Below are 13,920 nucleotides of genomic sequence, written 5' to 3' on the forward strand. Positions count from 1 at the left end.
TTCCCTCTCACTCGTGCTCTCTTTCTCTCTCTTTCTCAAAATAAATAAAACCTTAAGAAAAATAAAAATAAAAGAAATGAAACATTGTAATGGTGGCCATTATTTGTACATTGTTCCTTTTTTCCTGGGAGCACACCTCCGGATTCCACTCAATTTTTACCCAAAGTTCAGGACATGCTGTTATTACCCTCAGTTAATATAGGAGGAAATGTGTGTTAGAGCATTCCACACAACTGGAAAGGGATGGAGCTGCATTATACTCAAATAGGCTCACTGTGGGATCCCTGGGTGGTGCAGCTGTTTGGCGCCTGCCTTTGGCCCAGGGCGCGATCCTGGAGACCCGGGATCGAATCCCACGTCGGGCTCCCGGTGCATGGAGCCTGCTTCTCCCTCTGCCTGTGTCTCTGCCTCCCTCTCTCTCTGTGACTATCATAAATAAAAATTAAAAAAAAATAAAAAAAATAGGCTCACTGTAATCTTTGGCCTTTCCTAACACTGTACCAATATTTATTTTCTTTTTCCAGCTTTCTTGGATTCAATTGACAAATCTGTGGAATATTTACAGTATGCAGATAGATGATTTGATACATAAATGTTGTGAAAGGATTCTCCTTGAGTTAACTAGCACATAGCTAGATTAATGTATTTATTTGTGTGTTATGTGTATGAGAGAGAGAGAACATTGAAGGTCTACTTTTTTAGCAAACTTCAATTATACAATAAAATGTTAACGATATTCACCGTGTTATACATTAGATCCTCAGAAATTAATTGTTGTGTAACTAAAAGTTTACTCTTAATCAGCCTGTCCCTATTTTCACCACACCCTATCCCTTGGCAAACACATTTTTCCTCTTTGTTTCTGTGAGTATAACTATTTAAATTAGATTCCACACCTGTGGTACCATGCAGTATTTCTTTTTCTCTTTGTCCTACTTCACTTAGCATAATATCCTCCAGATTCATCTATGTTGCTGCCAATGGCAGAGTTTCCTTACTTTTAAGGCTAGATAATAATTCCAGAGTGTGTGTGTCACATTTTCTTGATCCATTCCTTGGCTATGGGAAATAATGCTGCAGTGAACATGGGAGTAGATATCTTTCAAGATAGCAGTTTTGTTTCCCATAGATATATACCCAGAAGTAGGATTGCTGGATCATATGATAGTTCTATTTTTAATTTCTTGATGAACCAATATGCTTTTTTCCATAGCACTTGTATGGGTTTACAATACCCCCAGCAGCATACAGGTTCTCTTTTTTTCTACAACCTCTCAGCACTTGCTGGCTCTTTTCTGTTTGATAATAGCCATCCTAACAAGTGTGAAGTGATATCTCAGTGTGTTTTTTATTTGCATTTCTGTGATGATCAGTATTGTTGAGCACCTTTCATGTTCCTGTTGATCATTTGTATGTCTTATTTGGAAAAATGTTCATTTTGCCTATTTTTAAAATTGTTTTTGTCTTGTTTTGGTTTTGTTTTTGCTATTGAGCTGTATTAGTTTCTTGTATAATGGTATCCTAAAATTCATATTCTAGAAAGAAGTCTTTGTTGAGCAAGTAGATTATTATAGGTAGAAATAAGAGCTAGTATGCTTAGTTAGATTAATATATTTCCAGAAGTAGAGAAATATAAAATATCTCCTTAAGAAATGACACTAAAGAGAGAAATAAAAAAATGATTATAAGATACGAATATGTAACTGTTGATTTGGAAGTAAATGGGAGAAAGATGTTGAGGATGATTTCTAGGACTCTAATTTGAATGATTACATTGCAATATCAAAACATGATATAGAGAAAATGCAAGCAGAGGAACAAATTCAAAACTGTTTTGGAGGGGTAGGTAGAGGGAGTTTAATGAATTCAGTTTGGTCTTGTCAAATTTGAGCTGCCAGTAGGATATGTGTTTGATGATATCCACTGCATAGCTGGAAGTAAGTGCCTAAAGCAACACATAGATTGAGGTGTCAATTTCCAGGTCATCAGCATAGAGAAAGCAGTGGAAAATATAGGCAGGGCTGTACACTGAACAATTACCAAGATCAGAAACCTAGAAAACACTGCCAAAAGTCAGACCTGGGGGAAAGTTCAATGAAGACATAGAAGACCAAGTCTAAATATTAGGAAGAAAACAGAGAGGACTTTTATCCCAAAAGCAGATGAAGAGTTTTAAGATGAGGAGTAGTCAGGCTAGTCAATATGGTGGACTAAGCTGATTTCAGACATCTCTTTTTTCCAACGAGTCCACAGGTATGCTAGATAAAATGCATTTTTAAAATAATCAGTCAATATTGAAAGCAGGAAAAGGAGTCTCAGGGAACTAGAACTTAGAAGAAACTAAAATTCAAGATACAAAAACATTTGGAATAAACAAAAAAGATCAGAGTGTCTCCAAAAGAAAATTGCATTGTTTAAACACACTCTTCTGTGCTATCTGACCCAAATCTTTCATTGCCTTTGAGCTATTTTACAATTCTATAAATTGAAAACTGATAGCAATGCAAAATAATTTTTGTCTATAGACATACAAGTTTATTCTTTCAGGGGAGGTTTCAACTGACTCTCCTTACCTCATGGCGGGGGGGGGGGACTAATTTTGGATCCTTATGTGAATTCATGTCAGTGTTTTTTATTCTACAGAAGTGATTTCTTCTTTAATTTGTCCTTAGAACCTCTTGTAATTTCTGCCAGATTTATTCTTAAACAGTGAGTTAAATAAAACAGCACAAGTATATTTTATATTCATATGAGTCATGATCTTACTTAAAAAAAAAAAAAAACTATCCTTAAAAAAAAAAAAAAAAAACTCTCCTTTAACAAAAGTGAGCGAGAATTCAGCCTAGACAGCCAACATGTTAGAGAACCACATACTCTTAAGGGTCTGGGGCATTGATTTCTATTCGAGGCCAGGAGAGAAGGTCTTGGATCCAAGTATGGCAGACTCAGAAGTCTTCCTATCCATACAAAGAGAATCGAAGAACCCACACCAGTCATGCTGTGATTAAGAAAACTAGAGAACAGCCAGTGCCAAAGATGGAAAAAGTGATGGACATTTAAAAGAAAGAATCTAAGCCTGCTCCATAAGCGGTTGTGGATTCTTCATTACCATTAACCATGTGGTGTCGGGGATCTCCAGGTGAGTATAAACATAAAATCTATTTCAGAATATGAAAATACTTGCAGTGAGAAATGTGAAGCCATTCTATAGGAATGCATCCATGACCCAGACGAATGGATTCCCAAGAAAACAGTTCCTCTAAAACAAACAAACAAACAAACAAAAATAAACAGTTCCTCTGAAAGCTTACAGCCAAAAATTATTAGATACAAAACCAGCAAAATTCACACCTTGAAATTAATGATGATGCAACAACCCCTAAGAGATTGGATTTCTCTGAATATCTCAATTCAATGTGTTGAATATCTCAACACATTTCCGCAAAGGATAAAATGAATTTTTAAATGTAGAAATATTTTTAGAAATAAAAAGGGTTAGTGGAAAAAATCAATAGCAACATCCAATACTAGATTAAAGGGATAATTAATGAATTGTCTACTAGACACAATTCACTCAAAATAATGAAGAAATCGGGCAGCCCGGGTGGCTCAGCGGTTTAGCGCCTGCCTTTGGCTCAGGCTGTGACCCTGGGGACCTGGGATCGAGTCCCATGTTAGGCTCCCTGCATGGAGCCTGCTTCTCCCTCTGCCTGTCTCTGCCTCTCTCTCTCTCTCTCTCTCTCTGTGTGTGTGTGTCTCTATGAATAAATAAATAAAACCTTTAAATAAAAAAAGAATGAAGAAATAAATAATGTGAAATCATGAAAGAGAAATTAAGAAATGGAAAAGAGGATGAAGTGATCAAAGGGGAGCAGAATTTGCTACCCCAAAATAGACCTCTTTGATTTAAGGATTTTTTTAGGCTGGTTATTTTTAAGAGATAGCAGACCCAGGAGAAGCTCTGACAACTGAGTACAAGTTACCCTTTTATAAAGGACATTTATATTTATAAGGGAAATCTTCATCAGTAAGACTGCCTCCCTCTGTGTACCTGGGAGAGGAGGGTGACTTAATCATAGAAACTCTCATCAGTGGAGAAGACAGCAACTTAAATCTGCACAACAACCTTACCTTGTTTCCTCTGACTGTCCTGGTGCTCGCCCATAACTGGCTCCCACCCTTCCCTCCACATCTTTTGTCTTTAGCAGGAGATGGTATTTTAGGCGATGGCTGGGGCCATTGAGGGAGCTATTCAGATTTCCTAGGTAGCTCTCATGTCTTCAGGAGGTATGCGTATCGTTCAACTTTGGTTTGCTTTTCTCCTACTAGTCTTATTTTTTTTTTTTTTTACAGTGGTGTCTCAACCAAGAACCTAAAAGGATAAAGCAAAATTTGTATTTTTCTTCCCTGCATAATCTTAAATTTTCTTGTGGGTGTTGGTTTTCATCCATAGGGAAAAAGTGACATCGGAGAGGCACTTGCCTCAGAAATAGATAAGAATTATACATCACTTCGAGGACAGAAATATAAGCTTAGTTTGAAGAAACAAACATTCCGGATTCCACATAATATTAACAAAATAAACCCATACCTAGATATTGCCTCATAACCATGGCAAAACCTCAGAGACAAAGTGCTAACTCTAATACTTTCCAAAACATTGTCTCCTATCCTTGAGATAAAGGTTTACATACATCTGTTGGATTGTAAATATAAAATGAAATATAGAAAGCAGTCTAATTTTCATAAAGCCCACTTTACTTTTCTTAGCTCATCGTAATTTGAAGGAAAAGTACGCATTACTTTTGTTTCCCAAAGGGCTTGAGAATTTATAGTTGATAATTGAGAGAATATGAGAGAAAATCATGTGCTTCTGAATAATAATATATATTGAAAAGGAAAATAATTATAAAGACAGGCCAGAGAGAGAGATTTAAGATGGCAGAGTGAGTAGTAGAAACTGATATCTATTATAAGTAAAGATTGAATCTTGATGTTTTCATTTTCTACTAAGAATGAAATTCATGAGTTCAGCGAGAGGGAGTAATGTTCCTGTCCAGAAGAAGAATTTGTCCTGAGGATGTTCATGTAAGGATCATTGAACAATGTAATTATCAATACCCTAAATTATAATATGTGCCAAAAATATAACGATCTTTTTCTTATATACCGTGTGGTCACTCAGAACGTAATTTTAAACCACAATCTTGAGTGACAATCCATAGGATGGCAAATAAAGGATATAAAACGTAGGTGAGTTTATATATGGCATTGTCTGGCTATCTTTTTAAATAAAGGATAAAACTGGAATATCTCTAAGACTGGAATGTATTTTAAAGATGATATGATTGCCTATGTTGGCTAAGCCTCTACCATGAAAAATATTTGTGTGGTGAAGAGGAAAAAACCAAAAAATATCTATTTTCTTAAAAATGCAAAAAAAAGTTCATTTTTGACATGTTTCTATCAAGCCATATTTGAAATTACGTGCCACCATCCACAAACATTTCTTGAAAGTATTTGTAATACTTTATATCACAAATTGTTATGTGCATTTTTGAGTTTGAAATTGGGAAGCTTGATTTTGATGTCTTTTAATTTTCCACAGATTCATATGGCATTATTTCCCATCTCATTGAATTGTGCCAAAAATAGAGTAAGAAGAGACCTAGGTTATTTTCTTAATACATGAAAGAAATATCTAGGCTCAGGGATTTGGGAGACATTTGGAGATAATTACTAGGTCGCTTGAGTCAAGAAGGAAACTTTTCTAACTGAAATGTAGTGCTCTATTAAAAAAAAATCTACATTCTCTGCCTGACAAGTGAAGTGCATTGTTGGATATAGAGAGAAAGGTATGCTAATTTAATTATCTTGAGCACTAAATACCCAATGGCAAAACTGTCACATGTTGATTTCTAAATTAACCTATTTTAAAAACAGGAAGCAATATGCTGGCTTAAGAGTGCTATTTTAGGGTTAGAAAAATCTGGATCTTAATCTTGGCTTCACTGGACATACTTGATGAAGTTATTTTGTATAACATCAATGTTATTAAATAATAATAATAATAATAATAATAATAATAAAATAATAAAATACCTACCATAAAGTGTTCCTAGAGTGTTGAGTGAAATAAAAAATTAAAAGGGCCTCCCACTTTTTGTAGGCCCATTGTGACTATATTTTTGAGAAACTGGCATTAAGTATTATTTTTATCTGTGTTCCCATCTAGCTTAAATAAGTGTCATCAGATCCATTGTGTTTCGCAAACTTATCAAACTGTTCCTCTTCTTTTCCTCCCTTGTGTTCCTATAATTTTGGGGGGGGAGGGGCAGAGGGAGAGAAAGAGAGAGAATCTCAAGATTGTGAGATCGTGACCTGAGCCAAAACAGAGTCCAACGCTTAACCGAGTGACCCAGGTGCCCCACATTCCTATAATTTTTTATAAGGCATCCTCCTTTTCTCTCCAAGCATTCCCATGTCCTGACTCCAATTCCTTCTTACTTTTCATGTCCTCTCTCAAGCATTGAGTTAATCTAAGTTCACACCACTACAATCAAATGTTTCTTATCTTATAACTCTTCATTGTTGCCTAATCTCTACAGTTTGCTTTATTGCAGCAAATTTTTCTTATGCCAACTGTTAACCTTTTTACCACAGCTACAATAACTAGCCATTTCAGAAAACATCTTATGCTTGCTTACAATTTATCACCCTTGTGCACGCCTACTGACCCCACTGTCCTTCTCCAACTGTAAACTCATTATCTAAAGCTGAGTTTAATTGTGACATTCTCCTTAAATCAATGTCAGGGATTCATATTCACACACTGCTCTGGATGGCTTACACACTTATAGGGCACATACATATACTTTATTATAGTATTTAGCACATGTATAGTTCTATCCTCCATTGCAATGAAATTCCTTGATATCAAGAAGTGTAGCTATTTGTGTTTCTTTTCTACGATTTAGAATATGGTACACAATCATTAAATGCCTGTGGTGCACAGAATGAACTGAAAGCAATGTAGATAGATTATATACTGATGCTTGACTATAATGTGGCTAATTTAAGAGAAATGCATATTTACAAGGTTGTCTATAAGCCAGGAGTGGAAATATGGCTAATCCTAATGCCATTGGGATTGCTTTCTAAGGGAATAAAGGGGAAAGGGAAAAAAAATGAGTGGGAAATATCAGAAAGGGAGACAGAACATGAGAGACTCCTAACTCTGGGAAACGAACTAGGGGTGGTGGAAAGTGAGGTGGGCGGGGTTGGGGGTGACTGGGTGATGGGCACCGAGGGGGGTACTTGATGGGATGAGCACTGGGTGTTATGCTATATGTTGGAAAATTGAACTCCAATAAATAAATTTTTAAAAAAGGAATTGCTTTCTAAAAGTATATTTAGCATAATGATTGAAGAGATTTCCCAGACCTCTAGGTCTGAGGTGTAGTGATACTGTCACTCAAGGGGAAATTCCTGAAAAAAATGGAACTGTGTGAAGTAGACTCCATTGGGCAATCAGTCTACTTTGTAGATGACCTCAAAGTTCCATAATCACTTCAGCTCACCTGGAAATTCAGAGTGCAAAACTGAATGAATGTTTTGCCAAAGGTCAGGAAGTCTTCAGATTCAGCTTCTAAAATTAAAATTTCAGCTGTCTAGAAAAAAAATTGAATGAGAACTCATTTTAATTAGATGGCAGTATTTCCATTCCAAAGAGGTCCATGACATTAATTAGAGCCATGACTCTAGGTTTGTCTCTCAGCTTTGAAATTTCAGTAGTTTGACCAGGTTTGACTTGGACTGAATTGAAACTTTATGAAGGGTCTTTTAAATCTCCATAATTCCAAATTTCACTTCTACAAAATATGTAACACAAAGACATTACAGGGAGCTTTGAATAGAATTTTATACCAATCTCACGTGTACAGATACCTTAATAGGGTTTGCAGATTTGGAATTAGATAACCCTCACCTTTTCTGACAAGTCTACTTTTAAATCTGGGTGGTCATTTTGATGTCAGTAGGTTCTGTAATGCTATAGTATTTGGTGCTTATACTAAAATTCTTAATTGTTCTATAAAGTCAGCTTTTTATAGCTCAAAGTTGGTTGCTAATATGTTAACAAATGAACATTTAGTTAAACCCAAGAGCACTGATTTATATCCTGACTTTACATTGATTTAAGTCAAATTCTTTCCCATTTGGTGGTACTTCTACACAGGACTGGCCAAAGGCAAAATTGTGAAGTAGGTTAACCTGATTTTAGCTGTATGTACCTTTTCTCTAAGGGTCTGTGTAGGAGGGTGGATCTTTTAAACTGGAGATGATCCTTTATTAAGAAAAGAAAAAGTTCAGAAGGCTCTTTTTTTACTCTGTAGATAAAATGTAAGGGAAATGGCCACTGATGTCAGATGCATCTTATGGATTCCATTATATATTTTTATAATGCTTACAAAAGTTCTTTACTGAGAACTCTTTGAATATAAAGTTATTAGGGAAACAAAACTCATGCTGCACATTCTGCATTCCTCGATAATTGTCTCTGTGAAGAGATAATACTACTTCAGGGGATTCAAAATCAATAGGTTGTGGTCACGGCCCAACAAAGATGACAGTCTTAGTGAACCGGATACACTCAGAAGCTTGCAAATGGTCTTGCAATGCAACAAATGCAGTTAGAAGGGTATGGAGACAATGCTGTGGGAGCAGAGAACACGAAGTGCCTATCTACACCATTGTGAGGAAGTTGGAGACAAGTTTTGAAGAAACCCTTAGAGTTTCCAGCAAAGGCAGAGAGGCAATAGAATTCTCTGTAGAGGGGAAGTAAGTTCTAAGCAGAGGGGTGAGAAGATAAACTGTCTTATTAGGTCAATCTATGGCAGATATGAGGATCTATCCTGAGACATGGTGCAGGGGATATGGAAATGAAGTGAGACTTGAAGAGTTCGATTTGAGGTAGGATTGTGTCGACCTGATGGATTATGTGTGTATGTGTGGGTACAGGTGAGGGTAATGCAAAAGGAAGGCTGAAGCTTAGTTTACAATCTCCCTGAAACTGACCACTCAGATACAGAAAATCAAGCGCAAGTACCTGATTTGGGAGATGATTTCAGGAAACACTGAAGAGGGATGAGAGATAACAAAGAAAGGCCAAGGCCAACAAAAGAGCGCTTATTATCAAGCCAGCAAACACTGAATATGACTGATACTTACGGCTGCAGGGAAACTCTGGGAAGCAGTATTAAATATATAACTCAGAGTTGTCCTCACTGAGGGGTGGAGGAGATAAAACACTTATAGAGGAACTCACTGGTGTCATTGTCCACCACTAAGGAGTGTTATTTTAGCAGCACTTTTGTGCTCCTGCCTGGCATGATTCAGGTCGTCTTCCAGAGAAGAGAAAGAGGTATTGACAGTAGCAAACTGGCTAGAGGATATTTTAGTGTGAGGCCCCAGATATATAGTTAGGGCACCAAAAGTGTCTATATAACCTAGGATGGTTATCATAGTATCCTCCAGTTATGGGGCGTACCTCTTTTTTAGCCACTGGCTCAACAGTGTTACCAATATATATGTCCATTGTGTGCTAATCCTCTGTGCCCTTATACCTGTTGTTTCTTTATAGGATTTTTTTTTCCATTAAAGAGCATGGAAAATGTGAACAATTTTTTTTTAAAATTATTTCAAGTTCAGTGATGTAAACTAGTACCCATCAACTGTATTCTGGGAACTCACCATTCTGTGTAGATTTCATCTCCTATAACAACTTGGTTGTGAGGTAGCTGCTTCTTGGAGCACCATGATGTGAGGGATTCTGATACTGCATCTGGACTTGGAGGAAGGAGATCCGTGGGCAGGGATGAAGTGAGGTGGAACAGAGGCCTACTGCTTGCTGTTATATTAGCAATTTGTGTTTCCCTGTTACTTTTAAAAATCATGAAGTTCTTGCTTGTCTAACCTAAGCTTGAGATTATGTACCCAATGACTAGGATCTCGTAAGAAATTAATGAATGTTTGGTCAGACTTTTCTAATATTTTTTTGGGGGGGGGGGAAATGTATCCTTGTATACTGTCTGTGACAGTTGCAAACTGCTGCAGATTTTCCTGCATATATCAAGATACTGGGAACATTTAGCCTTGCATTACCTAAAATATCTTCCTAATTTCTCTGAGTCCCTTGAATTTTTTGTCCACATCAATAGTCAGGAAGAAAATACCTTCCCTATTCCTAAACACGTACAATACACACATAGTGCCCTAGCGGGCTGGAAATTGATGAAGTTAGGATTACATTGTTGTACATGGGTGCTAAGAGTTTTTTGAGCGCAGGGATGAAGATTGAAGATTAACTACAGATGTTAATACAGGATACAGGAGATGATTAGGAAAAGAATGAACTAGAAGCTAAGTAGGATTACAGGTTGGAGGTCAGGACAGGAGAGCAGTTCAGAGGCATCGGCATCGGCATGCTTTGATGCCTCCTGTCATATCAGGTTATATGTGGTCCTGGAGCACAGCCCCATCCGACTCATGATGACCATTTCCCGGCCAGGATCCTCCTGCCACCCTGCCCTTGCTTTTATCTTTGATTTTACGAGACAAGGTCTTCCCAATATAGCAGAGCGGTTTAAAAACATGAACATTGCTTCAGGAATACATGAAACCATATCTTTACTCCAAATGTTTTATCCTTATTGATTGTTTGAGGGTAAGTTTTAATTTTTCTGCTCCCTCCCATTTCTTCTGATGACAAACGAGACAGTATATACCTCTTACATTTTTTTTTCCTTATTTGTTTTGGTAAAGATCAAATGAAAGAGAACTTGAAAGAGCTTAGTAAAAACAAAACAAACATTTCAGAGATGGTCTTGCTGCGTCATACCTTGATTTTCTTTCTTAATTTAAACAATCTGACTGGTGAATGGGGTTCTCTTTTTATTTTTTTTCTGTATTACAATCTTTGTAGCATGTGGCATCATCATTTACAGAAAAGACAACTAAGATACAAGGAGGTGGTAACCCACCTACTGTTTTACAGCCGGTAAAATACATTAGTATTTATTCTAGTTAGATCAGATCCTCTTACCTTCATTCTTTGCACTTTATTTATTCACTCAACAAATATATATTGGGCTCTTAAGATTTGCCATATGTTATTCTCTAGGTGGCAAAGATACAATGATAAAAAAAAAAAACACAATTTTTATGGAGTCTCTATTCTGGTGAGGGGAGATGGGCAATTGAAATAAGAAAAAAAAATAGTAAGCCATGTGGTAATGTGTTATGGAGACATCTAGAACACAGAAGGAGACGAGAAACCAGTATGGTCACATTAAGAAGAAAATACGTGGCTAAAGACTTAAGGAATGTGAACCAGTGGAAAGATCCAAGACTGTCTGGTACCCGGGTACTGAACAAACGCTCCATTTTGACCATCAAATCGCAGCTCTCAGAGCCTATCGTGTAAATTTGCTCATTCTCATCTCTCCCTGGTTATCAGTTTCTCATCTAGCAAATCAAATCATCAAATCGCCTCCCTTATTCACCTTGTCCTGACTCATTTGACCTCTGGCCCGGATGGTTTTCTCTTTTTCTCTCGTATGTCTTTCTTAGTTTTACTTTCTTCCCAATATTTATTCATTTTGTTAATTTCCCCCAAACAGAAGTTCTTTCTACCCATTCACTTACTAAAGTCACACGTTGAAACAGTGATGAAAGCATAGCAAAAATAAAGCGGACAAGTGTTGTGAAAATTATTTTTTAAGGCTAATGCCTGATTACCTTTATAACGTTCTGACCGGCCTTATTTCTTTTAGATACTGAAAATATGCTAATTTCCATGGCAGATATACTGTGTATGTTTGCAAAAATGTAGCAGTATGCTCAGCTGACATGGGAGGAAATATTTTGATAGATACCAGCTTTTTCAACCTAATTACACAGACATAACTAATTTTACCCATCAGCCATGCATAAGTTCATTGCTATTTCTAACACTTCCCCAAACTTAAAGTATTTTTGACACACATCCCTTCCCCAAATCATGCATTAATACTTGCTCTGTTAAAAATAAGTAGTAGGGAGACTTTTTAAACTAGTTTTTAAAAATATCCTATAGAATATTGCTATAGTTACCAATTTTAAATGCCTACTATGTGCTAGGAATTATCATAGGCATTTCTTGTATTTTATTTCATGCTTTTTTTTTTAAAACACTTTAAAGTATATATAACTATCCCAAATGGAAAGGGGAAGAAATCAAAATGCACTGCATTAAAGTATTTATGTGGGTTGAACTTAATTTATGTATAGTCTCCTTTGGATTTGCAGAAAAACAAACAGCTCTGGCCTACAAAAGGGCCAGCCAACCAATTTACTAGATCCACCCCCCCCCTTTTTTTAAAAACAAATTATTGTTTATGGAATTATTTTAATTAAACTTTCAATTTAGTTTTGTGATTAAATTTGGAAACTGAGAGTGACAAACTGAAGAAAGAGTGAAGAGATGGAACTGAGAAGAGTTTAGGAATATATGGAATTTTAGAATCAGAATAACTCAACTACATCTGGTAACTTCTATCAGTACAAGATACTTGTAAACCGGGTACTACCCTGGATTGGGCCCGTGCTATTTTGGTAGATCTATCTCTCAGGCATGTCCCACCCTGGGTTCTGAAAATAACAGCTATTAAAGGAGAAACTTATAATTGTCATACGAAACTACAGCAGTACTAATAATAAAATAAGAAGGTGTGACTTCAAACAGGTCTGAGAGATGCTGTGTCCTATGCCGCAGACACTCTTTGTTGATTCATGATACACATTAACTGTCTACTGACCTCAGCAGGTCTTCCAGCGAGCTTTCTTTTCTCCCTTCAAGGTTTTCAAAATACTTTCAAGTAAAGAATACATTTCCCCTTATAAAACAAGGTATAGGAATGTCATAAAATGAAGCATTCCCTACAACAACACGTGTGATTTGTGTGAGGCCAAATTCTTCAGCCTCACAGAGACTCCTCACAGTTTGTCCTTCTCTGTACTTACTGCTCTTCCATAGATTATGTTATTTCATAAAAGTAATTTAAAAAGCTATTTTGATTGTGTTCAGTACAGTGCGTTCATTTACTGAAGCCCAATTACTACCTCTCAGGTGGGAAAATAAAGTCCTATGGCTTTCCTAATCTGTTTAATATTTATGTAGAATCAACACATTTTTAATGTTTCCCCATTCTAGAGTTAGCATAATGAAATTTATTTTGATGACTAAATTTTAAATGTGTAATGGATGATGTTTCAATGTTTTATGTAATTACCAATAAATTGTCATAACATCTAAAATGATATATTCTCCAATTTAGAGTAATTAAGTCTTATGGAAAAATACCATCCACCATAGTTGCCACTATATTTTTGGGCAATTTGAGCTAAGATAAGTCAAATCAAATCCTTTAGTGCATTACTGACTTCCAAAAAATAATTTGTCCCTGTTTCACCAGATCTGCACTGTTCTTTTCATGATGTGACATGGCAGCGCGCTTCCAAAACTCTGTGCCATTTTCAAGGCTTTTCATAGAGGGTTGCAACTCAGGTATCTATTTCTAGAACTTCTCTACTACTGCTGGCCTCCCACTCTCTTTGGATTGTGGAGATTATTAAAAACTTAAGCAATGAAAAAAAATTATATTTAAAACCAACACAATATTTTAAGAATCTCTCTTTCAGAGAAAAGGTGCCTTGAAAAATTAAAATATAACAGGTTCTCAGTTTGTGATGGATTCTTACTCTGTCTTACTCTATCTAATCCTTATTACATACAAATCTTTCCTCACAGGCATTGGGCCCACCTTTTCTTGACTATTCTCAGTATCTGAAATTCCTAGAAATTCCCTTCACTTCACTGGACAA

The sequence above is a fragment of the Canis lupus genome, chromosome 3 (assembly GCF_048164855.1).
Source record: "Canis lupus baileyi chromosome 3, mCanLup2.hap1, whole genome shotgun sequence".
Classification (NCBI taxonomy): Eukaryota; Metazoa; Chordata; class Mammalia; order Carnivora; family Canidae; genus Canis; species Canis lupus.